Here is a 27,164-nt window from a genome sequence, read left to right as displayed (position 1 = left end):
ATTAAGTTGAAGAACTATGATAAGTAGTTGCACTGCGCCACCGGGAAACCAAACTGCGCGTTCACACACGCCTTACTCTGCGCTCCGCCCAAAGGGCTGGGCGCAAAATGACTTGTTGGGGCTAGCCGCCTGGTGCAACAAATGGAAGCTTGGTAAGTCAGTTCCTCCGACATTTGCGAGGCGTGGGCTTATCGGCATGTTTCTTTCGAAATAACTCGCTACATTTCTCTCGTCTGAGTGCAGTACACCAGCCACGGCTACCTGCCACTTTGAAGCCAAATGAAGGTCCCAAGCATCGGCCATGTGCGCCTTCTACAATGGAGGTTCAGGCAAACACAACTGGAAGCCACTTTATTTTCTTAGACACCGGCCATTCAACGGCTTGCACCAGTTAGAAGCAGCTCGTAGACTCGGCAGTTGCCGCTCCAGCCGCAAGCTTCCTGACGAGTTATCAAATGCACATACATGATATTTCCTTGTCAAAGATTGAACTGTCTGCACCGGGGACCACACAAATAGAAAAAGGATATTGCATCGTTGCCGCATGCAAGTGATAATGCGTGGTGTATGGGCGTGTTAACCAAGCTTTCGCTCGGTGCCTAAATGCTGTGGGCTTCAGGTACACAGAGCTTGCGCACGCCAAAACGTCTCGCCAGTTTTACGTCCTTCTTCTGATCCTTTAAACACTCGCTCCTGGCGATGGTATCGTGTTACTCCTGCCAGAAAGTTTAAGGTAACTGTCTCTTTCGTTTTGGTAGCATTTATGATCAATACTTTTGTCAGCACCGTCATGATACACAAAGTAGCGTACCATGAATGGATGTTATCAGGTTTTCATTGTTTTAGCCTTGTTCGCTGCATTGCCGTTTTCAGCAGCCCGATGAGAATTGTCTTTCTGTTTCACGATATCGCGTTAATCAATACTTCGCAGCGTCTGTCTTTTCGATATATAATGCCTAAACTTTATACGAAGATCTTTCCTGGCAGTGACCTCCTGTGTGTGCACTGCAGTCGGTGGGTGAGGTTAGTGCTGCACTTTTTTTTTTAAAGCGCCTTGTGTGCCGATCAAAATTCGGAATGTACCAGTGTTGTGGCTATGTAATTGCGATGTTGCTTGTGTCGTTTCAGGCTCTGCGCATTCGCCTTTGTGAGCATATCATATGATAATGTTCACCTGACAGGCGTTCAGGACCAGGCATAGATTGGTTACCGTGTCTGGGGGTCTTCTCGGCCTTCATGATGGTAAGCATACTTCCCTTCTTCAACAGAAGTTGGCACGGCATTCAAGCAACTATAATCATTCGTGGAAGGTAATCGGAGCGCGACACTTCACTTATAAAACTGACTGCGTTCACAGCAATCAACTGTGAAATAGACTTAGCAGCTACGGTTCTCATTCAATGGAAAAGTGACAGAATAGCTCTTTGCTCTTCACCCGTAAAATAAATGTTTCAAATAAGTTCAGCCGACAGCCTATTGCATAACGCCGAGCAAACAGGGTTTTTGTCTCGCTATTCTAAACCACCTATCATGTGACCATTAATTTCTGAAAAAAAAAAACAAAGCAAGACGCGGCACCTAAACGCAATTAAATTCCAGCCTGCCGTCTTCGGGCGTGATCCATTTAAGAAAAAATAGCTAAGGATTGCTCAAAGCCGCGTTATTATACGACATACAATGTTGCAGGGTCTATTTTTTGTATTGTTCTATGGGGTTTTATCGTCCCAAAGCGACTCAGGCTATGCGGGACGCCGTACTGAAGTAGTACTTCAAGTAGTACTTCAAGGACTCCGGAAATTTCGACCACCTGGGGTCCTTTAACGTGCACTGACATCACACAGTACATGGACCTCTAGAATTTCGCCCCCATCGAAATTTGACCCCCCCCCCCCCCCCCCCCCCCCCCCCCCCGCGGTCGGGGTCTTACCCGCGTCTTTCGGGTCAGCAGCCCAGCGCCATAACCACTGAGCCACCGCGGCGGCAATGCAAGGTCTACCAAGCAGCATATCCAGGGCTGAAATATATAATGAAAAGTTTCTGTTGCGATTCTCGCCTAGTTTTTTTATTATTATTTTCGTCCTTCGTAAATGGCTAAGGCCATTCCACGCCCTCAACACCGCCGGCGAATGATATAAAACGGAGTATATAATCGAGGAAAAGACATCACCAAATAACACCGACCAAGTCCTTATTCAGAAACCACGGAAGAACCGTTAAGCAACGTCACCTCGAAACGCTGGCTGGTATCCAATTGAGCCGAAAAGCCTTGACCAACGGATCTCCGAGGAACTCTGCCTAGCCCCTCAACGCCCATCAAGCGTGCTATCTTAACAATCCATGTGCTGCTGTTTTTCGTTCGCGCCACGCTATTGACGTTCCTTCTTCTTTTCTCTCTCTCTCTTTCTCCCTCTCTGCCACAGACAAACGCATTCACTCGCGAAACCAAATAAAAGGCACTGCAATAAAGGCAGTGCACTCGGCTCCATCCCGTACTCCGACTTTCCAAAAGAGTGCAGCCATGTGCAAGCCGCAGCCTGTATCAACCATTGAAAGGAAGGACTCGCGAAGTTGTTCGCACGTGGAAACGCTTCGTGATTGGCAATAATTGGCAGATGCTTAGGCTTCCCTCTATATGATTGGCCGCCGTGACTGGAATGATAAACATTGACGAATTTAAAAGAGGGAAAGCATCCGGAAGGAAGGGATGGTCGACTTCCCTGTGCCTTGGAGCAATAATTTTTTTTTCGACGATGAATCCTAATAATCCCCTTATTTTTTTTATTTACATGAACCTGTTAGGAGACGTTGGTGCCGGATATTGGCCTCGACTACTAGGACTTTTTCGTTTATAGGAGAAGAGGACCTACACAAGAATAGGCAACATACTGCGCATTTGAACTTAATTACTACACGCAACGCAAACCGCACAAGACACCGCACACAATGCACCGTGCCAGTAATGCTAATAATAAAGGAACAATAAACGATAAACAGTGAGAAATTAAAATCACAGTAAATGTGATTAGTAAATGGAAAAAAAAAACTAAAAATTCGCAGGGACACCTCATTTCATTATATGTTGGCAATGCGCTAGCATTAGCGGCTGTTGATGCCCTTACCGGAAGAGATATCGCTTTCCTCCAGCCAATGGGAATGCTGCTGTCTAGTGACGTCACTTCTCTCATGACCGACGACGCATTTTGGTCCCATGGAGCTTCTTATGCCATCTCATTAATAAACATAATAAATCGACAACAGCAAATAATCATTATCACACACACGGGAATGTAATATGCAAATACAAAATCTATTTGTCAGAAAGTGTGATATGCAAAGTGAAAACACACATTTATAAACTCCCTAGGCTGTGAAAACACCAACTATACAGTGTGTTTCTCCTGAGATTTTCTGTACCTTTTAAAAATAGGCTTTTTTTTTAAATTAGAAGAGCGCTTTTTCTGCATACCATCGTCATCGGTGTAGTCCATAAGAGTACAGCTAAGACATTCTAATTACCAGGTTGGTTAACTAATATTTAGTAGTTAACTTTTTAAACTATTACCGTTAGGAGGCTTAATTATTTAGAGGCGTGCTGCGCACCGTAAGTAATACCTATATCAGCTCTTAGAATCTCAGAAACGCAGTTACCCTCGGCTCTGTGGCCCAGCAAATTTTGGCCACATTGAGCCAGAATACATGCGCTTTCGAGAAGCTTGCAGGCAAAGCAGCCTCTCCAGTGAAGCTAACTCGTCGAAATAGCCAAAATTTTTTTACCACAGCACCGAGGGTAACCGCGTTTTCGAAATTCTAAAAGGTTCTGTGGATATCACTCTGGGCTACACGCCTCTCAATAATTAACGATCCTAACTGTAATTGTTAAAAATAAAAATTCAATATTAGTTAACCAGCCTGCTAGTTAGCACGTCAGCCGCCGCAGTGGCTCACTGGTTACGGCACTCGGCTGCTGACCCGAAAGACACGGGTTCTATCTCGGCCGCGGCGGTCGAATTTCGATGGAGGCGAAATTCTATAGGCCCGTGTGCTGTGCGATGTCAGTGCACGTTAAAGAACCCCCGGTGGTCGAAATTTTCGGAGCCCTCAACTACGGCGTCTCTCATAGCCTGATCGCTTTGGGACGTTAAACCCCCTTAAACCAAACTAAACCAAACCGGTTAGCACATCTTAGCTGTATTCTGATGTACTACACCGCTGACAATGCTATGACCAAAAAGCGGTCTTCTGGGGCTTTCTTTTTTTTTTTTTTAAGGCGAAACCTTTAATGGCTCATACTCGCGGCCATGGATCTGTCCGGCGTCCGTTACATCCAGCAACTAACGAAAGCCTTTAATGGCTCATACTCGCGGCCATGGATCTGTCCGGTGTCCGTTACATCCAGCAACTCTATCAGAAAAAAATCTTTGGGCACGGTGGGATTCGAACCATCACCCTACCGTTCCGCAGCCGAGCGCACTAATACCTACGCTACTTCCTGCGAACGTATATGTAGTTCTCCTTGTCTAGGACTCTGGAGAGTGTTTGCGGAAAGGCATCGAATCAGACGGATGCCTCCCAAACGCCCACCAGTATCTCCAGCATTTAAGATTCACAAACAATTGCGTACTTAATCAACATCTTAACCACACATCAGTGACAAAAGCAGAAACACCGCGCTAAAGGCTTTCGCCTCACCTCACTTTAGGTAAACAAAGTGCCTCCTGATTTTTTTATTTTTTTATTGAGCGAATGTGGCCTTCAGCATAAGTTGGTTATAGGCACATGTGCAGTCCGGTGGCGGCTATAAATGCCAACAAGGCCCGGTATTGGGGCCCATGGATCCGGATTCGAGTATCTGGTGATCGGATGGGGTGCCTGTTTTTAAAAACCTATTTTTAAAAACGCCTACGTTTAAAAATTACAGTAAGTCCTCGGTGAAACATCCTGTATACACTCTTACGCGCCGATCTCCCGAATGACGTAGCGTAGGTCGTTGCGTCTTCACTCACCGCTCCGCGATGGCGCCGAGCGTAAACACAGCCGACCGATTACGCGCGCCTTTCTGGCCGTGTTTATGTTCCGCGACGCGAGCACGTGCTGGAATTCCTGGCTCACACCCTCCGCCTCGTTTGTCACTACAGCAGCTGCCAGCGGCCATAAAAGAAGGCGCCGCTGGCCCAGCGCGGTGAAAGTGTGCGGCCTTGCGGCGATTATGTAGCCGCTTCGCCGTGACACACATTCGCCCGTTGCTCGGGTGTGCACCTCTCTTCTCCTCCTTTTTTGCACTTGACGAGGTCAGAGCAAAAGCGTATCGTGTTCCGTTTGTTTACAACTGCGACTGGACGTTGGGTGTACGGGTCTGCCTTTTCAGAAATGGTCTATAGACAATCTGTAGACTTCTTATGAGCTTATAAGCTTCTTTTAAAAGAAGAATACAGCGCGAACAGAGACGACGGACGAAGAAGAGGAGCACAACACAAGCGCTGTCTCGCAACTGAAATATTATGCAGGAGGAAAACACGTATATAAGAGCGACCGAAAAAACAGCGAAGTCAGAAATCACATGAGGCAATCAACACAAGGAACAAACTCAAAAACGCGAAAGATTGCGCGGGGCGCCCTTTTCTATGACCCATGGCACATCAGGTGTTGTCCAAGAACCGTATCTCCGCATCATATAATGTGATAGAGGGTTGGCTCATGCACGCGCTTATTTTTTTCTTCATGAAAAACGCTTCCATAATCTCTCTGGTACGCTGATCGCGGTGACGGTACAGTACCTCGGTTCTCTAAAATATAGCTCTATAGCTCTATTGCCTGCCTATAGATATTTCTTTTGTCTATTCATAGTCTATAGACCGTCTATAGACAAAAGTCTGCTAAAAGTGTATGGCTATAAACCTATAGATTGTCTATAGACTGTCTATTGGATTTGTATTGCCTATAGGCTGTTCTATGGGGTTTGTCTATAGAAAGACTATATACTTTATAACAGAAGTCAATAGACAGTATATAGACTGCAAAACTCCACGTTTCGGTCGAAGGACCGATCGAAGATCAGTAAGGGTGGACGCCGCCTGTGTGATGCAGTCGAACCTCGTCATAACGAAATAATGGTTATAACGAATGAATGACAATGTCCCTTTTAAGCTCTGTCAACACGGGCTATAACGAAGCGATCGCAGGGCTAGTTAAACTTCGGTATAACGAGGTTATAACCTCGTTATAATGAAACTGTTAATAACGAAATAATGAATGTACAGTCATGCCTCTTTAATATGAACAATTTAGTTCCCGAGCAAAATAGCCCATAAAGCGAGTCGTCCCTAATAACGAATCATGAAGGAAAAATATGTTCTAATATACGCAATTCATTATTACTGACTCCTCCGCGTATTGGCAGACAGTGAAATGAAAAACGGGCAATAATGGAAGCTAAAGGTGATTTTTCGGGCCTTCATTATCTTTAAAATCATGCGGCAGGTTTTAACCTGTTTGGAGCGCCTAGCGATAAATAGGACGCGTTATGGTGTCTCTTGGTGCGATGAAATATGTTTTACTGCGACTGTTCACATCACAAGAACTCTGCTCACTCGGCTGACAGCTGCGGAATGTTGATTTCAACGTAGCGTACAGAGTGAATGGGTGAAAAACTTTATTGAGCTCTAGATGCGCTGGTCTTCTGCTGTCTTCAGATGGCTTCGTCCGTCTTCTTGCAGAACGGTCGGTTGCCCTTAGTCCAGAGCTCCACTGGATGCTGCTGCCAGTTGTGCTCGCCGAATCAGACCTTCTTGGTCGACCCGGCGATCGCTGGAGAGCACTCCCTCCCATTGCTCCGCACTCGGGTTTGATATAACGGGTACCACATCTTCTGGCATGTCCACATTATGTGGTACAGCGTGGGTGTTTCGTGGCACCAGGGGCATTTGTCATTGTATTGTGTGGGATACATTTTGCTGAGTACGTTTAGGTTCGGGTACGAGCCCGTTTGTAGCTGCCTCCACGCGACAGAGTCCTCTCTGCTAAGGGAGTTGTGCGGTGGTGGATACCGCTTTCTGCAGCCCTAGTAGTAATTTAGTATCGCCGAATAGTCTTGGGGTACAGGTTCGGTCCCCTCGAGGTCGCCTACGCTGGATGCTCGGTAATAAGTGTACCCTCGAGCTATCCTGTCCGCCTCTTGGTTCCCTGCCACTCCCGTGTGTCCCGGCGTCCATACTATTGTATGCCTAACTGGTTCTTCGTTTGGTTGTCGTTGTGTTATGTGGTCTCCGGGGCGGAGTATGCGGAGCGCTCCGTGTCCTATACTGCCGCGTAGGTAGTTGCGGCACGCCGTTTGTGAGTCTGTACGGATTGTCAGAGACCGTTTAGACCGATAGCCCTCCGCTGCCGCTAGAGCGACGGCCGTTTCCTAAGCCTCGACTATCAAGGACGAACGCTGATTCGCTGGTGATCTCGCGTAGATTCGAAGCAATCACCGTTGCTACCGCGTTGCTGTTGCTCTGCCCCACTGCTCTGGCGCATGTGGCTGCGTACACGTATACCGTCGTTTCTTGTGGTGCTAGTGTCTTTTGTAGGTATTCAGCCCTAGCCTCTCTACGTGCTTCGTGTAGGTTTCGATCCATGTTCCTGGGTATGGGTGCTATATTTAGTGTGTTGCGATACTCGCCCGGAATTGTTTCGATCCTCTGTATCTCTTGAAGTTGATCGGCGCAGCCTAGTTTCTTCAGGAGCCCCCTGCCAGATGGAGTCTGCTGTAGTCTGCGCAGTTGGGAGGCTAGTTGCGCCTCTCTCAATTCCTCGAAGGTGTTCTGTAGTCCTAAGGCTAGGAGCTTTTCAGTTGAGGTGTTGTGGGGAAGGTGGAGTGCGGTTTTGTAGGCTTTGCGTAGAATCGCGTCCGCCTGTTGTACCTCACTCTTGACGGGATTGTAGTAGGGGAGGCCGTATGCCACTCGGCTGACCACCAGGCTTCTGACCAGCCTGAGTGTGTCCTCTCGCATGCCGTGGCGTCTGTGTGAGATGCGCGTGATCATGCGGGCCACTTGTAGGGTGGATGCCTTGAGTAGGGCGAGGGTGTGGGTGCAGCGTTGGTCTGACTGTATCCACATCCCCAGGATTCTGATGAGCGTCTTTTCCAGTATCGGCTTCCCCTCGAGGTAGACGTTGAGCTTTAACTCGTCGCTGGTGGGGACTGTGCGGTTTTGCTTTCCTCTCCAAACTCTCAGGAGCTCTTCTCAGTGGAGCACGCTAGCCCTCTTGCTCTGACGTAGTACTCTACGCACGTGGCTGCCTCTTCTAACTTCTCTTCTTTCTCTCTGAGCGAGCCTGTGTTGACCCAGATGGTGATGTCGTCGGCATACATGGCATGGTGTATGCCGTCGATTTCTTTTAACTGTTTTGCCAAGCGAATCATGGCTATGTTGAAAATCGTGGGGGAGATAACCGACCCTTGAGGCGTCCCTTTGTTTGGAGTAAGGAACTTCTCTGATCGAAACTCTCCCAGGCCAATCGTTGGCGTTCTGTTTGAAAGGAAGGCTTTGGCGTAGCCGTACACTCTCCTCCCGCAGTTCAGGTCGTTCATGAAATATTTTTCCCCGCCATTCATGCAATGCGGCAAATGGTAAGGTGCGTCGACCGGGCACCTTGCCGCTGTAAAGAATGATACCACGCACACACACAAAAAAGGCCATTACTACGACACATGCACTTTCGCAGCGGTGCGGGCTGCGCAATATATTTGTTTCTTTTTATTTTGCCCACACTACTTCATGTGTTTCAATGTTGTTCTGCGCTAAGAAAAAATAAATAAATGGCCGGAACATCTGGCAGAGGCACTTGGGGTTTGTTCACACCGCGGACCATATTAAAGGGACAAAAATACATGGGTCACAATAGGTTTAGCATATTTTCACCCTGTCCGTTGTCCGGACAGCGAGTTTCCATATTAACGAGGCGTAAATACATTGAAAGAATTTGTTGGCCACAAAAACTGTCCATAATTCGAGTCGTCCATATTAACTGCCCATAAACCGGTCGGCAGCTTTTGATGGCGTGACAAGGTGACGTGACATGAGTGGTAGGCGGCTACCGGATTTTATGCAGAACAGGAGCCTTAACACTATTGCGTTAATAACTGTGTACTAGACAGATCTTGTATACGCGTCCGCGACGTCGTCGATTTCTGCCAATCAGACCACGTGTTTCGAGCCTCCCGCCAGTGCCAGTTCATTGCTTTCAAGGGCCTAGGCCTAAACCAGCTCGGCCACGTCGACGCTGCGTGTTCAGGTACCTCGCCTTGTGCGGCGGCGGGATATCGGAGGTTAAGTGCGGTAATCAGCTTAATTCGCTGGCAGCCTGCAAAGTCATTAGACTTAAGAAAGGCGGGAAAATAAAGGCACCGTTATGGCTGTCCTTGAGAAGCGCAGTCGTAGACACGTCGTGCTTTAGGCGCCTGATCAAGCTACGTGCGAGAGTGTGTATATATAATAGGTATACTCCAGCTTGCAAACACCTCAGGGTTGCCGTTGCCTTATTCGTTATGCTCCCCCGAATAGTTCAAAGAGGTATTCATTCATTCATACATTAACAGTATCCTTTGCTTAAAAAGAAGGTTTATCCGCTATGAAAGTGTACACCTTTGTTCTTTCTTCGTAGGTCATGCACGTGTATCAGCCCACCTAATCAGCCCATTAAATTAATCAAATTAACGAATTATTAATGTGCACGCATCCCTAATTGCCATCGATATATAGTCCGCCGACACGTTCATGTGGAGGTGCAGGACCTCTACGGCTGCTAGAACGACACACGTTCTACTGAGGCTGTTGGTGGCGAGGTTAGTCGCACGCATGTGGTGGGAACAGACCAGAAAGCTGCTGGCGTTCGTCGAATCCTGCGCCGGATGTCGTCCTCATGTTGGCGTGGAAAATGTTCACCTCGCATTCCAGCGATCGCACGTATATTACACTGCAGTCCTGGGTGGCACGTCTGGCGGCGGCGCGCCTCTGACTCTCGCGTCGGGCGTAATTGATTGCCAAGCATGTACACGTGTGCGGCTGCGGAGGGCTGTCAGCTATGCGGAACTAGTGAAGGAACAATTAATGGCTGGCACCTGCGAGGCGGGTGCCGAGCCTGTGGCGAGAGCTAATTTTGCCGTGGTCGAAGCCGCTGAGTAAAATACGAACTTGAGGTTGTTCCTCGATCCCAAGAGACCCGGACATCGAGCAAAGAAGTGAACTTCTTACTTGTCTAGTTAGTTAGGTATGTAATATGTTGGTTTTTATGGTGGAGAACCAACAGATTGTGCCGTGAGCCAAACACGGAGTTAAAGATACTCGAATTACTCAAGTATAAGCAAGTACAAGGCACCTAATGTACCGAGCAAATGAAGCGATTGCATTGAACTTATTTCGTTGCCACCATGTAATGGTGGGCAAGTTGCCCACAACCCTGTGGCCAGATTTCCGCCTTTGAAGAACCACGTTGCGCATTCAAAAGAGACAAACACAGGAAAGAGCCAAGAAGACGGAAAGAGCGCAAACTATCAACTGAGTTTATTTGAGCGAAGGTGCCTTATATATGCAGAATCACAGCAAAAATAACAAGGGGAATGAGAGAGGGGGGAAGGGGGGTACAGCCAGTCATCTCCTGATCAACAACATGTGCACAGAAAATGCTTCTCCTTCTTGTACAATTTGACAGTAGTGTCGCTTATACATTTATCGCCGCTTTCTTTTATGTGGCAGGCCTCCAAAAGCTCTCGCGCTGTTTTGTTTTTACTTTTTCCTAGAATTTTTATCTCCTTAAACAGAGGCTCGCATCCACTGCAGGCAAGGCAATGAGCGGGTAAATTCGCTCCTTCTTTATCTCGAATTGATCGGGCATGTTCCCTTGCGCGTTTTTTCACGCAACGGCATGTTTGTCCCACGTAGGCGCCTCCACACTTGAGTGGGATTTCATAAACCACACCCGTGGCACATTTGACAAACGTTTCAGCATGTTTTATGCCGCATCCAGTGCCTCGAGTTTCTGTGGGGCAGAAAATACGACAGGGACACCATGCCTCTTGGCCACTTTTTTTTACATTGTGCGCCACTTTTTGTAGATATGGCACCACCACGATCTTCTTTTTTGGCAGCGTCTCATTCGCGCTACCTTGATCTCTTCATTTTATCTTCCTAAGAAGATTCTCGGCCACAGCTGTTATGACGTTGCAGGGGAAGCCGGCTGAAAGCAGCCTTTCAATTTGGTTATTAAAGCTGATATGCATTGCATGCGGGCATGACTTGGTGAGAGCAGATTCCAGGCACGAGCTTGCAATTGCTCTCTTGACTATCTTCGAGTGCACGGAATCATACGGCAGTAGCTCTTTCTTTGCTCGTGGCGCGTAGTGCCAGCAGGCATGTTGTAAGCCGACGTTAAGGTTAATATCTAGAAACTGCAACGACCCATTAGAAGGAAGTTCATGAGTAAAGGTCAAGCTTCGTCCATACTGTCTAAAGACAGTTGAAATTCTACTCACTGAGTCAGTGTGGGTCAATGTTATTTGTTTGGATAAAACAATCAAAAAATCGTCAACATATCTAAAACACTTCAGTACTCCCAGATTAGCAAACTCGTCATTTAGGGAGCGGTCAATGGCGGCTAGAAATATGTTACTAAGAACAGGGGCGACGCAAGAACCAACACGAATTCCTTGTCGTTGAATATAAAAGTTGTCTTTAAAAGATATGAAGGTGGCTTTCAAATAAAATTCGGGCAAAGAAATGAAGCTATCTGCTGATAGCCCAGCTGAGTTTTGAAAGCCTATTATCCCACTTCTTTCAATGCAATCTCGGACAGCTACAAACAACCCTTGATGCGGCAATGAATAAAACAAATCCTCAACATCTACAGAAAAGGCGTAGCTGATATGGTCATTGGAATTGAAGAAGGCTACTACATCAGTCGAGTTCTTAGTATAAAAGGGGTCTTCAAGTTGTAAAGCATTGAGGTGCTTCAGTAAATACTGGCTTATCAGAAGCTGCCATGATCCCTTCTCACTTACGATTGTTCTAAACGGCATTGAGTACTCGTCCTTGCGCGTTTTTGCAGCGAAGAATACAGACAGCGCTTTCAGCTACAGAAAGGTCAGGGAATTTACAGATGCCAGATTGAGGTGCGGTCTTGGAACGCCCTCATTCCCAGAGTCGTATCCCTCATCGCTGTAGTCCTTAAGCGACGATGCAGTTCCTGCGCCGGTGCGCCACAGTCGGCATGCCAAATAGAAGAATGAGCCCGGTTGGTTTCTCAACCGCCTTACATTCAGCCATAATGCAAGCGCACCCTTTTCCAAGAGTAAAGAACCCAAGGAGATTCGCTTCTGGGTCATGCCGTGTGCCTCCGTAGGCATCGCCAGCGTTTCAATTCTCCTGAAGGTGAGAACCCTAGTCCCCGCCCCTTTGACACATTAAGGCCTCCACGAAAGTCGAAAGGGCGCCACCATGTGTCTTGCAGGCAAATACCTTGGAATATTTACTTTTGACAAACGCTGTACAAACAAGCGGCGCGCACTTTGTTTGTACCATAGATGACGTCATTGTAATGCACGTTGATATCAGCGGTCCCCCTCAGTAATTTATGACTGTCTGCGGGGACTATATATAGTTGCATCCATAGGAAGTCTGCACGGCCGTTATTGGGGGCTACATTAAAAAACGACCGGTTTCTGCGGAGGAGCATGTTCCAGACTTTCGTTCGAGCACAAAATATTCTTCAGCTGCACCCACTTCACAAGAAAATATTCAACCCGGTTCGGAAAATTTACAGAACACCCCTCGTAGATGTCAAGTCTGCATAGTGCTTGTGTTCCCAGTTGTCGCGATCGTTAAGTCGCACTCAGTTACGAAGTGCTCTCACATGAGAGAGGTTTTGCGAATCCCGTCCCAGATCAGGAAGCAATGAATTGGCACAAAATTACTTTTTTTTGTTCTACCTGCTGTGTTATCTATTCCCTGAACAACATGTTTTTCTATGGTGTATGGTCGAGCCGATAGACGCGAACCTTGAGAGGCGCTTGAGATATGCGATGTTGCGCGCATTGACCAATGCTCGAAAGGGAAGGTAACACACTAGACATCTTATCGGCGCCGCCTGATAAGACAAGCGCATCGTGCGACGCGATCTTCCGAGCCACCTCGGCGGATTGACTCCGGCTTAGCATGTGCCGAAAAAAACCCCAACGGTAGCGCGCCGCCGAAGCAGTTTTCTTTCCTAGTCGAAAGACAAGCTTGGGACGGGTGAGAGGCTGTTCAAAGCCGCAATTGGGAAGGCGCTTTTGCTTGTGGCACATAACTGTCGCTGTCATAAACTCTTGAACAAGACAGTATATGCGCGGCTTCCAGCGATCAGGTTTGTCTGGCAAACTTGGGTGGTAGTGGCCGAATGTCAGGTAGACAGATGAGACTAGAAAGTCTTCCTGGATAGGAAAAGCACAGCAAGCTCTGATTCATAGAGTTCAGGGGTTTTTCCAGGAAATGAAATTAGGGAGGGGGGGGGGGTCTAGGGAGGGCTCACAGGGTAGAGCCCTCTTTGGTATTTATCAGCGTAAAAAAATCGTCACAAATCGTCACAAATTAAGGTGGTGCCTTCAGAAAAACAAGGTGGTGTGTACGCCCTGCCTAGGGTATGTCCCGGACGTGTAGGAAAATCACCGATAGAGTTCTTTGCCCTGCGGGTGACGCAAACATGGCTGCTGATGATAGTGCGGATGATAAGGATGAAGAAGAAATTAGGCACAAAATTGGATCGCAGTACTCGCTACTGCAATCCAACTCATCGCTCAATCACATGGGTCCCCGGCCACCAAGGCATGCCAGGTAACGAAGCCGCCCATGAGGCAGCCCGCGCACTCACTTACCACGCACCAGGCGTTCCTTACCCCAGACCACAGCCCTCTTCTTTCTTTTAAAGACATTACTGAGCACTATCGTGCCGAACACCGGCGCTACCCGGTTCCTATGAAGGGAGTGGGTAAAGCTGGCGAACGAACTCTCCTTAGGCTCTTAACAAACGCCCTGCTGTGCCCGGCGGTTCTCAAGCACTTTGACTCTTCTTTTGACGGCCGCTGCTCATTCTGTGGGGAGGTACCCGACACCTTTCCCATGGTTTGGGCATGCAGGCAAAATCCTTCTCTCCCCCCAATCACCCCTTCCCCTACCCGAGAGGATTGGGAGGCGGCTCTGCTCGGCTGCCAGGAACTATCGGCCCAACAGGCCTTGGTTCGCGGACCTGCGCAGCGGTCAGGACCAACGGAATCCCGGAATGAGGGACTCCGCCTTGTACTGTAAGGGGGCGAGACCCACAAGGGGCCTCTCCCCGAGCATCTCTCTGTACATATAGATGAATAAATGCCTTTCACCACCACCACCGCTGTTGTATAGTGACGGTCCTTTTAGTGAGTAATATCAGCTCATTTAACAGCAGGCCTCCCCCTCCTTCCTTCTCTCCCATTTTCTTTTTTGTTCAATTCCCCTCACTTGCGGAAAAATGCGTACAGATGATAGCAAGGACAGACTTGTGGACTCTGGACGATCAGGCACGCGATACTGAACGTCCTTTCGAGGAAAAACACATATCCGGCTTAAGTGCCACTAGACGAGGGCGACAGGGCTTCAGTAAGAGCTACCGGGCATCGCAGGTGCCCTATCAGCGTGTTGGAGAGCAAAGGAATGGACGTGTGTGGTAACATGCTTTGTCCCTATAGCAGCAGGAACGTGGTAATGATCGCACTGATTATCTTACATTTCTTTCTCAGTGCCTTGCAAGGCAGTACCTCCAGCCTTCAAGCAATGTTTGAACAAAATCAAAACTACTCAATCAGAAACAAAGCAAGCAAACTTTTAACGCTGCTTTCTTGAGGGGGTACAAATAAAGAGCTCCCTTCATTTCTGGTCACCCTTTTTTTGTTCACTTTGCTTCGTGCATGACAAACTGCTTTAGTTATAAGTTCGTCTCCTTAAATATTTGCAAGCTTTCTCTACTGAGAGAAGAGGCCTCTTGAGGGCGACTTTTCAGTGGTTCGTGAAATGGAAATGTGCATTGATTCTTTCGTTTTTCGATTTCCTTTGCACGGGGTGATACGATATGTTCGCTTGGTATCGGGGACTCACCTTCGCGTGGTGCATTGCACTGAGGAAAGAAACGTACTGGTCGATTCACTGCTGTAATACTCTTGCCTTTCCAGTAGGTCGCAGCCAACTCGCCGGCCAGGTGAGAAGCCTCGTTAAATGCGCATATCGCAGACATCTTCGAACACAAGGCACCAGGAGCTTCCACAACATCAGACCTCTAATACCCAGTGACCTCAGGTCAGGACAGCGGCTTCTACCTTTGCCGTTTCAATACAATGCTTCTCACCTCCGTAGCCGTAATCTGTTCTGTATGGAATATTAACCATTACATTTCTTCTGTGGAGATCGCTCACGTGACACATTTATCCACACAACAATGCACACAGTGTCAACCTATGAGCATTATTTACTTCCAGTAACTTCGCATCTAATGACACATCGTTACTTCGCTCTTATAACGCCTTCCACTGTCGTGCACGGTACTCCATTCTCTTGGCACTATGCTCTTCCCATTCCAGTAATTAAGAATAACGAGTTTGTTCCCCTTAGTTTCGCTCTCTTTTCTCAGGCCGCAGAAAGTGCTTATTAGAGAAGGCCCCAACAAAGTATAGCGTAAATTAGGGATTCATTTGCGGCTATATACGTTTGTGAAATTTATTGCCATTAACCAATGCATTAAACAATATCTCCTTTCGAATGTAGTCTTCGTTATTCCTCCAGTGACACTTAAGTAATGTCCCGTTCACTGCTGGATAATATATGGTCTCCTCCTTCGAGGTGGGCATATTTTGTTTCTCTTTATAGTTTTAACTGCTTAATTATTTAACTGCTGCATTTCTTATTCAACCACTGAACTGCCTGTTTGATCCGTATTTTTTACTTTATCTTGTGCTTGTAAAAGCAATTTTCGTGACTGTTTGTTCCGCTGTTACTTTTATTTATACTGTTCTGTGTTTGTTTAACAGGAGGTACCCTCTTCAGCTCTTGGCTCTGCAACCTCCTTCAGCATCACAGTGAAAGCGCTTTTGTGCTGAATAAACTGATATGGCAAAAGTTGATTCAGTCCCTTTGTTACACTTTCCCGTGTGAAGGGCACAGGCTAGCCTCCTGTAACAACCTCTCCTCCTCTCCCAGTGTTGGAGTAACGATCGAGCCCCCTCGTGTATCGATCAACGGGAGGCAATGCTCAGAAAGAGACTCCCGCTGGGACGTGACGTCACAAATGACTTCTTGCTGCGCAAGGGCAGATGCATCGACAGAAGTTCACACCTGGCGGTGCTCCAAGCCTGCGGATGTTTCGGTCGGCTGTTGAGAGGTGTACCTCTTTGCTCAAATTGACAAGGAGACGTTGTACCCGACGACACAACGGCTCTTCACAAGCTTACGCCTACGTGCGCTTTAGCAGGTTGTTTAAGCCTGCAGAGTAACAGGGTTAAAAATACCGACCATCACTTTTAAAGGACGCAAAGAGACTGTTTGTACGACGAATTTTAGCGAAATGGTCGACGGCACATATAGGTACCCGTGTTTGAGTTCTACTTTACACGATCGTGAGATAGTTCAGTATGGAAAGGCGAGGGAAGCTTAGATGCAAACAAGCGCTATGGAAATTAATTGATTGATACAGCTAATTTATTAGGACGGCTCTGTGTGGCTTATTAATGGGGTAAAACGAACCACGGGGACGATTCACCGGTCTTATGAGGGTGTTTCTGAAAATGACATCACTAAAATGCCACTGCAAGTTCTTCGCGTCAAGTTCATTGCAGCGACCCGCGGTGTTAAGAATGATCATACATACGTGTCTCGCTAGCTGCGGTAGTTTCACGCTAATTAGTATTAAGCCACAATGATTAACATAATGAATATGGGATTTCTACTGTGTATAATACATGACGCTGTTACCCTCTGTGAGAAAAAAATTACATGATTAAGCAATTCAAGAGAATAAAATCAGTTGTGCCTAAAATCCTTGGCCTTTTTTATGGGGAAGCTTTGACGATACGTTGCTTCGCACTAATCCCGACAACAAGAGAAATGAGTCGCACAATAATCTTGCCACGTAGAGTACGGTGATAGTACACGTAATATCTTCTGGATAAGGGAGCTGGGCGGCATCGTGTGGTATCAGGTGACACAGAACAGAGGCATGCGGAGGTGCCTGGAAGAAGCCTTGGTCCTGCGGCGTACTAAACCTAGATGATGATGATGATGGCTATGGCTTCATGCTTGCCAACGTTCTCGTGCGCGGCTCTTGGAGCAGACAACACGTGGAGGCAGTAAAACCGTGGAACGTATACTTGGGTGCCTATCTACTCCAGTGGCGGGCGACATTTACTGCCCGGTTGAACCGCTGCTTCTATAGGGTTCCTGGACGTGTTGTAACACAGCAACAAACACCACCTCTTGGCTTCTATTCAAGGCGGCGTCTGAGAGTTTGTCTGGTGCTTTTGGCACGGCACGGTTTTTTGCTGTGTTTAGGAGCTGTGTGATGACTGAACATGTACAATGAGCAACGTGGGATGATCCGTTGAGGGACACATGTCCCAAATGTAGTAGTATAGATTATGCGAGCGCTCGCAATCCGATATAAGAAGGCAGATGTCCAAAGATGATCCGTTGAGGGACACATGTCCCAAATGTAGTAGTATAGATTATGCGAGCGCTCGCAATCCGATATAAGAAGGCAGATGTCCAAAGATGATCCGTTGAGGGACACATGTCCCAAATGTAGTAGTATAGATTATGTGAGCGCTCGCAATTCGATATAAGAAAGCAGATGTCCAACACCGCAACCTGAGCTCTCCGGTGTACTTGCGGCATCCGGCATTCCACATTCGCTTCTGAGCGCCGTTCAGGAAGCGTATTCACGTGACAGCCACTGTACTAGAAGACAATGTGTCGATTTGGAAACGATGTAGTGAACATAGTGGTCTTAGACATTCTTTCAGGCGCAGTTGAGCGGAATCTCACCGGTCAGTTTAAATACTGAGACGAAATGGGCAGCATAAAATGCTTTTTCTATATAGCATCCACAATCGTGGAAGAGCTGGGAGCTTATCGTGCGCTTCCGGCGCTAAATGCGAACCTAAAGAAAATCCGGGGCAACTTGTACGAATTACCTGCCGTTCAATGTTAGCCAACTACGCTCTCATGCCTCCACGTACTTGGATGAAAGATAGAGGTGATAGATGGCATGTTTAATTACGCTTAACTGGCACACTTCCAGTTTTGGCTTACAACGAACTGCCATAATTTAAATTGCGTAACCATTCACGAGTTTAACGTTTCTACCACGAGGGTGTAGATAACCGCGCTGCCACATTAAAAACGGGCCTGTTTGAAGCGGGCTTGGTGACGACAGTCAGTTTTCGGCGAAGAGTTGGCATCAAGTTTTGACACAATTTTGACACAAGTTTTGTCGAAGAAGAAAATGCAGAAACACCGGCCATACACTCGGAGCTACTGCTGCAGAAAGCCATTTTCACATAACACTCACAGAAGCTTAAGATGCTGTTGATCTCAAGAGATAAATGGCGCATGCCCACTGCGGTGGTTTGGCAAAGACACAAGCGACGACTGACAGATGCTCAAAAGCGTTTTTTACAATAATATTTGAATGAAGGCAGGATGATTAAAATTAGTAAGAAATTCGTTCCTGTGAAATGGATGACTGAATATCGGAACAAGGCATTATGTTGACGGCACTGGATGGTTTGAAAACGAATAAATTTTGTGCATGAGCTGACATAAAAATAGGAAAGACATAAATATGGTGGGAGCCGTTTCGATACTTACAAAAAATTTTGTATATCGGACTGCACACTTATGTTGCTGCGTCCAAGCACAGAAGCTCCAAGAGAAATAAGTAGGTAAACGCAAACTTGTTCCTTTTATTCGTCTTCCTCCTACGCCTAGCCCACTCGGTTAACATGTGTAACCTATCGTACAACTTACCCGGCAATGCATGCAGTGTGTATTTAACACAATCGTGGTCTTTACTGTTACTCAAATCAGCTTTTAAGAGCGTTAGCTCTTACCCATCACGTTTCTCGATTTCTTGGGGTCTGCTACCACCTCCCTTCGGCGTGAAATTTTCGAAGTCCGCGAGATTAAAGTTGGCGGCCCCCACAGTAAATCGTTATAGCAACCCAATTGGTGATCGATTGGTGACGTCGCTGATATATCCAATTGGTGATTGATTTGTTACGTCACATATAAATCCAAGATGTCAAATGCGCATTTCCATTGGTGTACCTCACTTTAATCTCATTCATATCAATTCCAGTAAACCAACTTCAACGTCTTCCAGACGGTGGCGGCATCTTTTTTTTTTTTTTTTCGCCCTCCACTTTTATCAAAGTTAGTTGTGCCTCGAAAAGCTGGCGCACAAACTCGAGAATGTTTTTTCCTGCGAAGAAGAAGTAATAAATCCCTCAATGGCAGCTGTAGCAAGCGTTCCATGCCTATATAGTGCTGCGCACTCACCTGCAGCGGTGTGCCCCTGACAGGGCCCGAGACGGCGGCTGTCGAGCGACGATCCCTGCGTAGGCAGCCGCAACGCGGCGTTCCCAGCACGGTACGGCGGCGACGCTGAAATGCGAGCACCCGGCCACGGCGGCGACTCGTCCTCTGATGTGGCGGACGTCGCGGTCCGATAACCTCCGCGGCGGCGGAATTCCTCTCGGGCCGCAGACTCGCGGCGAGACAATTGAGTGTACCCCCGACCACCACTCGTGCCGCCCTCTCCCCCCACCTCACTTCCCTCTCCCCTGACTCCAGTTATCTGTCCACTCCTTTAGGCCTCTCCCTCACAGCTGCGTCGTTGAAACTGTGTGCAACACGCTTCGTTATCTTTCAGTGAGTACTGAAGAAGGCAGGATAGTAAGTGATATTACATGGTCGGTGGAAGAGATTTAGAGCGAGCCTGTGGGTTATGAAACCCAGTGCGTCGTTACTTAATCCGCGGTCTGCCCGAGGAACAGCTTAGGTAGTCATGGAAACAGGCAGTGCGAAGCAACAAGGACGAAAGAGAGACACGTGAATACAGGACAAGCGCTGCACGCAGGACAGCACTTGTCCTGTGTTCTATTTTTAACGAAGAAGTTATGTCAGTACCCTCAATCTTAGAGCAATATGTTTTATGGTTTGGTTCATGGGGGTTTAACGTCCCAAAGCAACTCAGGCTACGAGGGACGCCGTAGTGAAGGGCTCCGGAAATTTCGACCACCTGAGGTTCTTTAATGTGCACTGGCATCGCACAGTACAGGGGCCTCTAGAATTTCGCCTCCATGGAAATTCGACCGCCGCGGCCGGGATCGAACCCGCGTCTTTCGGGCCGGCAGTCGAGCGCCATAACCACTCAGCCACCGCGGCGGCTGTGAGAGCAATGTTTTCTTCTTAGGAGAGAAATGTGTCCTTGGCCTCAGCCTCCTTCTTTTCGAGCGTACAAAAAGCGACTGGTTATTGCGTTCCTAACTACCGCGACCAGCGCGCGGGCGAGATCGTAAAGTCCTTTCGTGCGCAAGCCTCTCAAACATCGCATTGTACGATAAAAAAGTATCTTATATAAGATAGCTCGCGCTTAGAAACATTGTTTCGTGAACCTCTTGGGCGCAGAACTTTTACCCATTGCTCAGTAAAAAGTTCCGTTAAACCAATGACTAGATTCTACTCGGGAGGAATATTTTTTGCACACTATTTCAATGCACGAAAGCACGAAAGGCACTACACGGTTGCATTTTGGTCCTCTCTTGCCCGGTCTGAAGCGTCCGCCCATCCGTCCGACCACGCATGTGCCTATATGCTTGTAGCGTCCTCTCTTGGGCGGCGTCGGGAACACGAATAGCGCCCTGGCCGTGGCTCGTGCAGCCATGGCTCGCAGTTCTGTTCTCGTGTCGGTTCGTAGCAGTGGTCTTGTTATTTCGCTCCTGAGGCGTTAAGCCTACCACTGGCGACCTAGGACGAGCAATGACCGATCCCGCAGCATCCACGGAACAGGACTCACGTCCGCAGGACGTCTCGTAGCTGCAGGTTCGCCTCCCCCCCCCCCCCCCCCCTTTTGGCCACAGAACCCGCAAGTTTGGTTCCACCACATCGAGACGCAATTTTGCCTTTCCCGCATCAACTCGGAGACGACGCGCTACTACCATGTCGCCTCGAGCCTTCCTCAGTGAACCTCTTATTTGCACCTATGCGTAAGGGGCTTGACGGGTGACGTGATGATGATGACGCCATTTCGAGCGAACGACGCTACCTCTGCACTAGTCTCTAACTGCTGACAATATAAAATGAATACAAAAGGGGAATGAGTAACTATAAAATACATTTCATGCATTGAAAAAAAGATGGCGATGTGTCGATCTAGTTTAGACCGTCTGGCCAGGTCCATCTCCGCCGCATGCAGTCAGAGCAGCCCACTCAACGGCAGGGAAGGAAGGATCTTCCCGCTCCGACCGAGTGCGCAGTGCCAACCTGGCCAGCATTGCCACCGGCAGCTGGGTCATTGACCCCGCTGCCTCCCATTTACAGGAGAGCTTGCAATGACTCCACCATACATCTGGTACTGTACAGAGGAGCACAGTGCCCTTGTATAGTTGTGTGTTCCGAAGTTGAGCAGCTGTACGAAAGGTGCCGCCGATCGAATTCGCCCTCCTAATTCCTCTCTTCCCATCGTTCACCCTATAAAAAAGGGGGTAGAGTTTTAACGGGGTTAAACCGAGTAGATGTGAGAAAGCATGTGATTAGCCTGGTTGGCTCATGGTTTTGCTTCGTGTTTAACTTAGCACCAGGCGTGATAGGCTGCGGCGATTGCGTAGTGCCCACGTGCAGTGGCCAGCGAAGCCGATCGGTTCGCGCCGCCGCGCCGAGTTCGAAACCCACTCGCCGCTATATTTGTTTTATTTATCCAGGTTGGACAAGTCCACCATCAAAGTCAAGCTTCACGCAAGATTCTCGGTTGGAACCGCATTAAGTAAGGTCACCCTTGAGGTCAGGCTTCACTGAAAAATTTCGGTTCGAACAGTGTTTAGTCCTTTCGCGCTAAAAAAAAAAAGACACAAAGCAGCCTAGTCCTTGCTACGCCTGGATCATCCTATGCTTAACGAAATAATGTACTTTTTCGTTGGAAGCGCATACATTTTTTTTAGGTAGTGAAAGCTGATCCGGGTCATGAGAGGGAAATAACTGGAAGAATAAGAATGGAGTGGAGCGCATATGGCATGTTCTCTGAAATCATGAATGGCAGGTTACCAATATCCAGGAAGAGAAAAGTATACAACAGCTGTATCTAACCAGTGCTCACCTACGTGGCAGAAACGTGGATAATAATGAAAAGGGTTCAGCTTAGGTAAGGACAACGCAGTGAGCCATGCAAAGAAAAATGTTAGGTGTAACGTTAAGAGACCGGAAGTGGGCAGAGTGGGTGAGGGAACGAACGCGGGTTAATGACATCCTAGTCGAAATCAAGAGGAAGAAATGGGCTTGGGCAGGGCATGTAATGCGAAGGCAAGACAACCGCTGGTCCTTAAGGGTAACGGAGTAGATTCCAAGAGAAGGCAAGCGTAGCAGGGGGCGGCAGAAGGTTAGGTGGGCGGCCTAGATTAAGAAGTTCGCGGGCATAGGGTGGACGCAGCAGGCAAAGTCAGGGTTAATTGGAGAGACATGGGCGAGGCATTTGCCCTGCAGTGGTTGTAGACAGGCTGATGATAATGAGGATGATGACATGTATAAGGGCCCGTGCCGTGAGTTCTTCGAGTGTATATTCTTGGTCTATCACTCTTCCTCTCGTTCATGTATTTCTCCCAAGCTCACCTGGATCGCATGCTCAACCTAACGTCATACCGACGTGGCCAGGTACCGTAAGGAACAAAAGTTTGCGGGACACGGATTCTCGGAAAATGAAACATATTTCTGCGTTGCCTCTATAGCCATTCAGTTGGCAATCGTTCGAGCAGATGAAGGACGTGCACGCGCACCACGTGCACCAGTGCTTCTCACCAATCTGAGGAAATAAAATAAATATAGCCGCGAGTGGGTTTAGAACGCGGCGCGGTGGTGTGAACAGATCAGCTTCGCTGGCCACTGCACGAGGGCACTATGCAATTGCCGCAGCCCGTCACGCCTCGTGCTAAGCTAAACACGAAGCAAAACCATGAGCCAACCAGGATAAACACATGCTTTCGCACGTCTACTTGGTTTAATCCCGTTAAAACCCTGCCCCTTATGTAGCGATAGCTACATTGCGCCGGCATTTCGAGCCTTCAGTGTGGCAGCGCCGTGGCCCGTGGCGGCGCCGTTGGTCACGTGGTTGGTCACGTGGTGCGGCCGTTGTTCACATGGTTGGTCACGTGGTGTGGAGCAGCTGCTGCTGCCGGCGGCGCGGCGCACACAGCTGCCACAGCTGTGAGCCTGCGCCGTGTCAAGAGGGACGAAGATGAAGAAGGAACGCCCAGCGAAACGGAGCGGTGAAAGACTGACTTTGCAACTCGGCTGAGTGAGTTCCACTCGGCCGCCACCGTCACGTGCCACAGCCACGCTGAAGGCTCGAAATGCTACCGAATGTAGCTATCGCTACGACAGAATACAAAAAAATCTTCCTCCCGAGTATAATCTGCTCATTGGCTTAACGTGGTTTGCAGGGAGGACTGGGAGGTCCTGCTCACGCCTGCAGACCCGACATCGCAGCTTGCTGCGGTGACTCGGGCCGCCGACGTCATGTCCCGACATATATAACCTGCATGATGACGTGCGGGACCGCGCAGTGGCCCAGGAACCCAGCAGGGTCTAAAACTAACTTGCAGAAATAGTTTTGTAGCACATTACGGTAGCATTTCGAGCCTTCAGCGTGGCGGCGCCGCCACCCGTGACTGCGCTGCCACGCTGTCACTTGGTTGGTCACGTAGTGCAGAGCAGCTGCTGCTGCTGGCGGCGCGGTGCCCCGGCGAAACCGAGCTGCAACAGTTGTGCGCATGCGCCGTGTCAAGTGGGACGAAGATGAAGAAGGAACGCCCAGCGAAATGGAGCAGCGAAAGAGCTGACTTTACAATTCAACTGAGCAAGTTCCACCCGGGCAGCTGTAGCTATCGCGTCACTCCATGTTTAACCAGAGCTAAACCACCGCCAATTTTTTTCTGTATGTTAGTCTGTCCCTCCGCCTGTCTGTCTGTCTGTCTGTCTGTCTGTCTGTCTGTCTGTCTGTCTGTCTGTCTGTCTGTCTGTCTGTCTGTCTGTCTGTCTGTCTGTCTGTCTGTCTGTCTGTCTGTCTGTCTGTCTGTCTGTCTGTCTGTCTGTCTGTCTGTCTGTCTGTCTGTCTGTCTGTCTGTCTGTCTGTCTGTCTGTCTGTCTGTCTGTCTGTCTGTCTGTCTGTCTGTCTGTCTGTCTGTCTGTCTGTCTGTCTGTCTGTCTGTCTGTCTGTCTGTCTGTCTGTCTGTCTGTCTTTGGTTTAACAGAACTTTTTACTCAGCAACCAGTAAGAGTTTTGCAGTTCTGCGCTCACGAGGTTAACGAAACAAATTTTCTAAGCGCGAGCTAGATAACAGACTTTTTTTATCGTACAGTGCGATGTTTGAGAGGCTCACGCACGAAAATATTCCACGATTTCGCCCGCACGCTGGTCGCAGTAGAGAACTCTTTACCCATTGCTGAGTAAAACTTTCTGTTAAACCAATCACCAGATTATACTCGGCAGGACGTATTTTCAGTTTTCAGGCATGAAGACACGAAATGCATTAAACGGTTGCATTCTGGTCCTCCCTGGCCCGGCCTGAAGCGGTCCGCCCATCCGTCCGACTCTTCATTTTACATTTCATGCATAAAGAAAAGATGACAATGTGTCAATCTAGTTTCGACCGTCTGGCCAGATCCATCTACGCCACATGCAGTCAGAGCAGTTCACTCAAGGAAGAGTGGCAGGGAAGGACCTTCCCGCTCCGAGTGCTGTGCCGTGGCGACTGACTGAGTAGGCACAATGATGACACCATCACAACCTGACGTTTATCGGCCCCGAAGGCTCTTCTCCCCAGAATCAAGGGAGACTGCACTCTACCACAGACAATCAGTTAGCCCTCGCGCTTGTGGTGCCTCGTCCTAAGACTTTTCTTGCGCCATTACCTACCATGAATATAAGAATCCGACAGACAAACTAACAGAAAACGAAGCAAAAAAATTTTCAGAAACAATTACGACATACGGCAGCAGCTTTATTTCCCGCTTCCAGATGGCGCCACCATCCACAAGCACCCGCGGAGAGTGGCTAGCACGGTAGTGGCTACTGAAGTTAATCACTTTTTGAAGCGAGTTTCGCAACTGGTACGACCTAAGAGCCCTATACATATTCCTATTTTAGTCGTGTATGTGGGGATTTTCACAAAATCAGCGCCGCTAACTATAGTCTGTGTGGATCGGCGCGCGAACGGCACCGTTTGCTCTGTAGAGTGAGTTTGTTCGCTAGCAGACTAACACGTAGTGGTCAGTGTTTTGCTGCAGAAATTTATCTTAACACTGTTACATGGGCGTTTTCCTGCTGATAAGATAACAGAGGTAAAGAGGCGGTGTCAATGCGCGAGTTTTCTGGAGCGAGCAATACAGAGAAAGCGTGGAGATAGCTAGTATGCACGTTATGTAGTGGAGCGCTTGCACGACTATGGCAGCACAGTTCTTATCAGACACCAAGCCTCTATTTTTTAAAACAGACTTTATATAGATTATACTAGGGGCTATTTGCTAACGACCATCCCTGAAAACACAAGAATAACGGAAACGCGAGGAATTTCGTGCACTAATGTCTCTGTCATGGCACGCCTTATTACGGCTTGCGTGTATACGGTGATTTGATTCCCTATACATGCAGCGGGAGATTAGGGCTCGGGGGGGGGGGGGGGGGGGGATATTTACTCGAGCTTCATTTCGTTGTTTTCTTTTTTGTACTTCATTATTGCCCCGTGTCATCTCTGTTACAGGGTACACGCACTCAGACGGGTGGATGGTAAGAGCCGAATGGAATCGGACGAAAACATTGTATCAGAGTAGGCTTAAAGTCATTACGTGCCTTCCATCCACTGCCTAAAGCCCATTCACACGACGGATGAAATCGCGGATTCAGGGGGTGTGGCCTACCGCCACGTGATCAGGCTTCACTATAGCTCCGCGTCATCCGCGGACGGCGCAGGTTTCGCAATCATTTCGCCCCACAAAAGCTGAGCGCCAGGCCAGGGGAAAGCTTGTACCATTGGAGACCGGGAGGCATACTTGGCGGCATTGGGCGTCGAACACCGCATCTCCCGCATGCGAAGCGGATGCTGAGGTCACGGCCACCGCTGCTGTCTTAACTGCTGAGGAAGAGGTTCACTTTTCTTTCCCCAAGCATTTTGCAGAGGAACGGGCGAAGTTTCAGCGCACTTAACAAAACGACCTCCGACGTCAACGCCAAGACACATTTTCCTCGCTGAAAGCACGATCATCGTCTGCTGGTTCCCCCCGAAGGAGCCGTTCGAAATGGGTCACTGCGACCTTTCCTGTCTGTTTGCAAGAACCTGAATGGTCCAGGAAGAAACTTTGCATGATTGGTCTCGTAATGACGTCGAAGGTCGTTTCGACTGTAGTGAAAGGTGACACCTAGAAGATGAGACAAAATGACCTGCGTTGCACGACTTTTTTTTCTTCTGGCTCTGCGAAATCTACTGAGGAAGGAAAAGGCGCCTTTGTCTTCGGTCGGGTACAATGGCGACAACAACCGTTCAGGCCTTGTCGTCGGCTTGGGCTTAGAACAATGTCGGAGTGGAGGACGATTAACTGCTGGTGGCAGCTAGAATGGCGCTGAATTAGGCGGCGGGTCTTGCGCAACACGCGCCATATTCAGGCTGAGTCAAAGCCACTGTTCCCAAGTCGTCCTATCGAAAGTTGGCTCTTGACTGGAAGGAGCTTGTTAGTTAGCCAGTCAGGGTGGAGTAAACGAGACGGCGACTTCGAAGACTGCCGTGACTGGCTCAAGCTCTAGGCAGTCACGATTGCCGTGTGCTTCACGTTAGGTCAGCGATCGTATGCAGGAAATTGGCGCAACGCTCT

General features: G+C 48.5%; 1 protein-coding gene across 2 annotated transcripts in view; it reads right to left on the bottom strand.

Moving 5' to 3' along the window:
- Positions 1-19,803, bottom strand: part of LKRSDH (lysine ketoglutarate reductase/saccharopine dehydrogenase) — a 63,052-nt gene extending 43,249 nt beyond the window's left edge. The window contains exon 1 of one of the 2 annotated variants that reach the window (XM_077639320.1): positions 19,590-19,803. The gene's annotated coding sequence lies outside the window, so the exon portion shown is untranslated. The remainder of the gene's footprint in view (positions 1-19,589) is intronic. The other variant, XM_077639317.1, reaches the window with a different exon arrangement.
- Positions 19,804-27,164: the final 7,361 nt, after the last annotated feature.

Source organism: Amblyomma americanum, chromosome 10, assembly GCF_052857255.1.
Source record: "Amblyomma americanum isolate KBUSLIRL-KWMA chromosome 10, ASM5285725v1, whole genome shotgun sequence".
In the NCBI taxonomy this organism is placed as follows: domain Eukaryota; kingdom Metazoa; phylum Arthropoda; class Arachnida; order Ixodida; family Ixodidae; genus Amblyomma; species Amblyomma americanum.
This window is presented reverse-complemented; position numbering and strand designations above follow the sequence as displayed.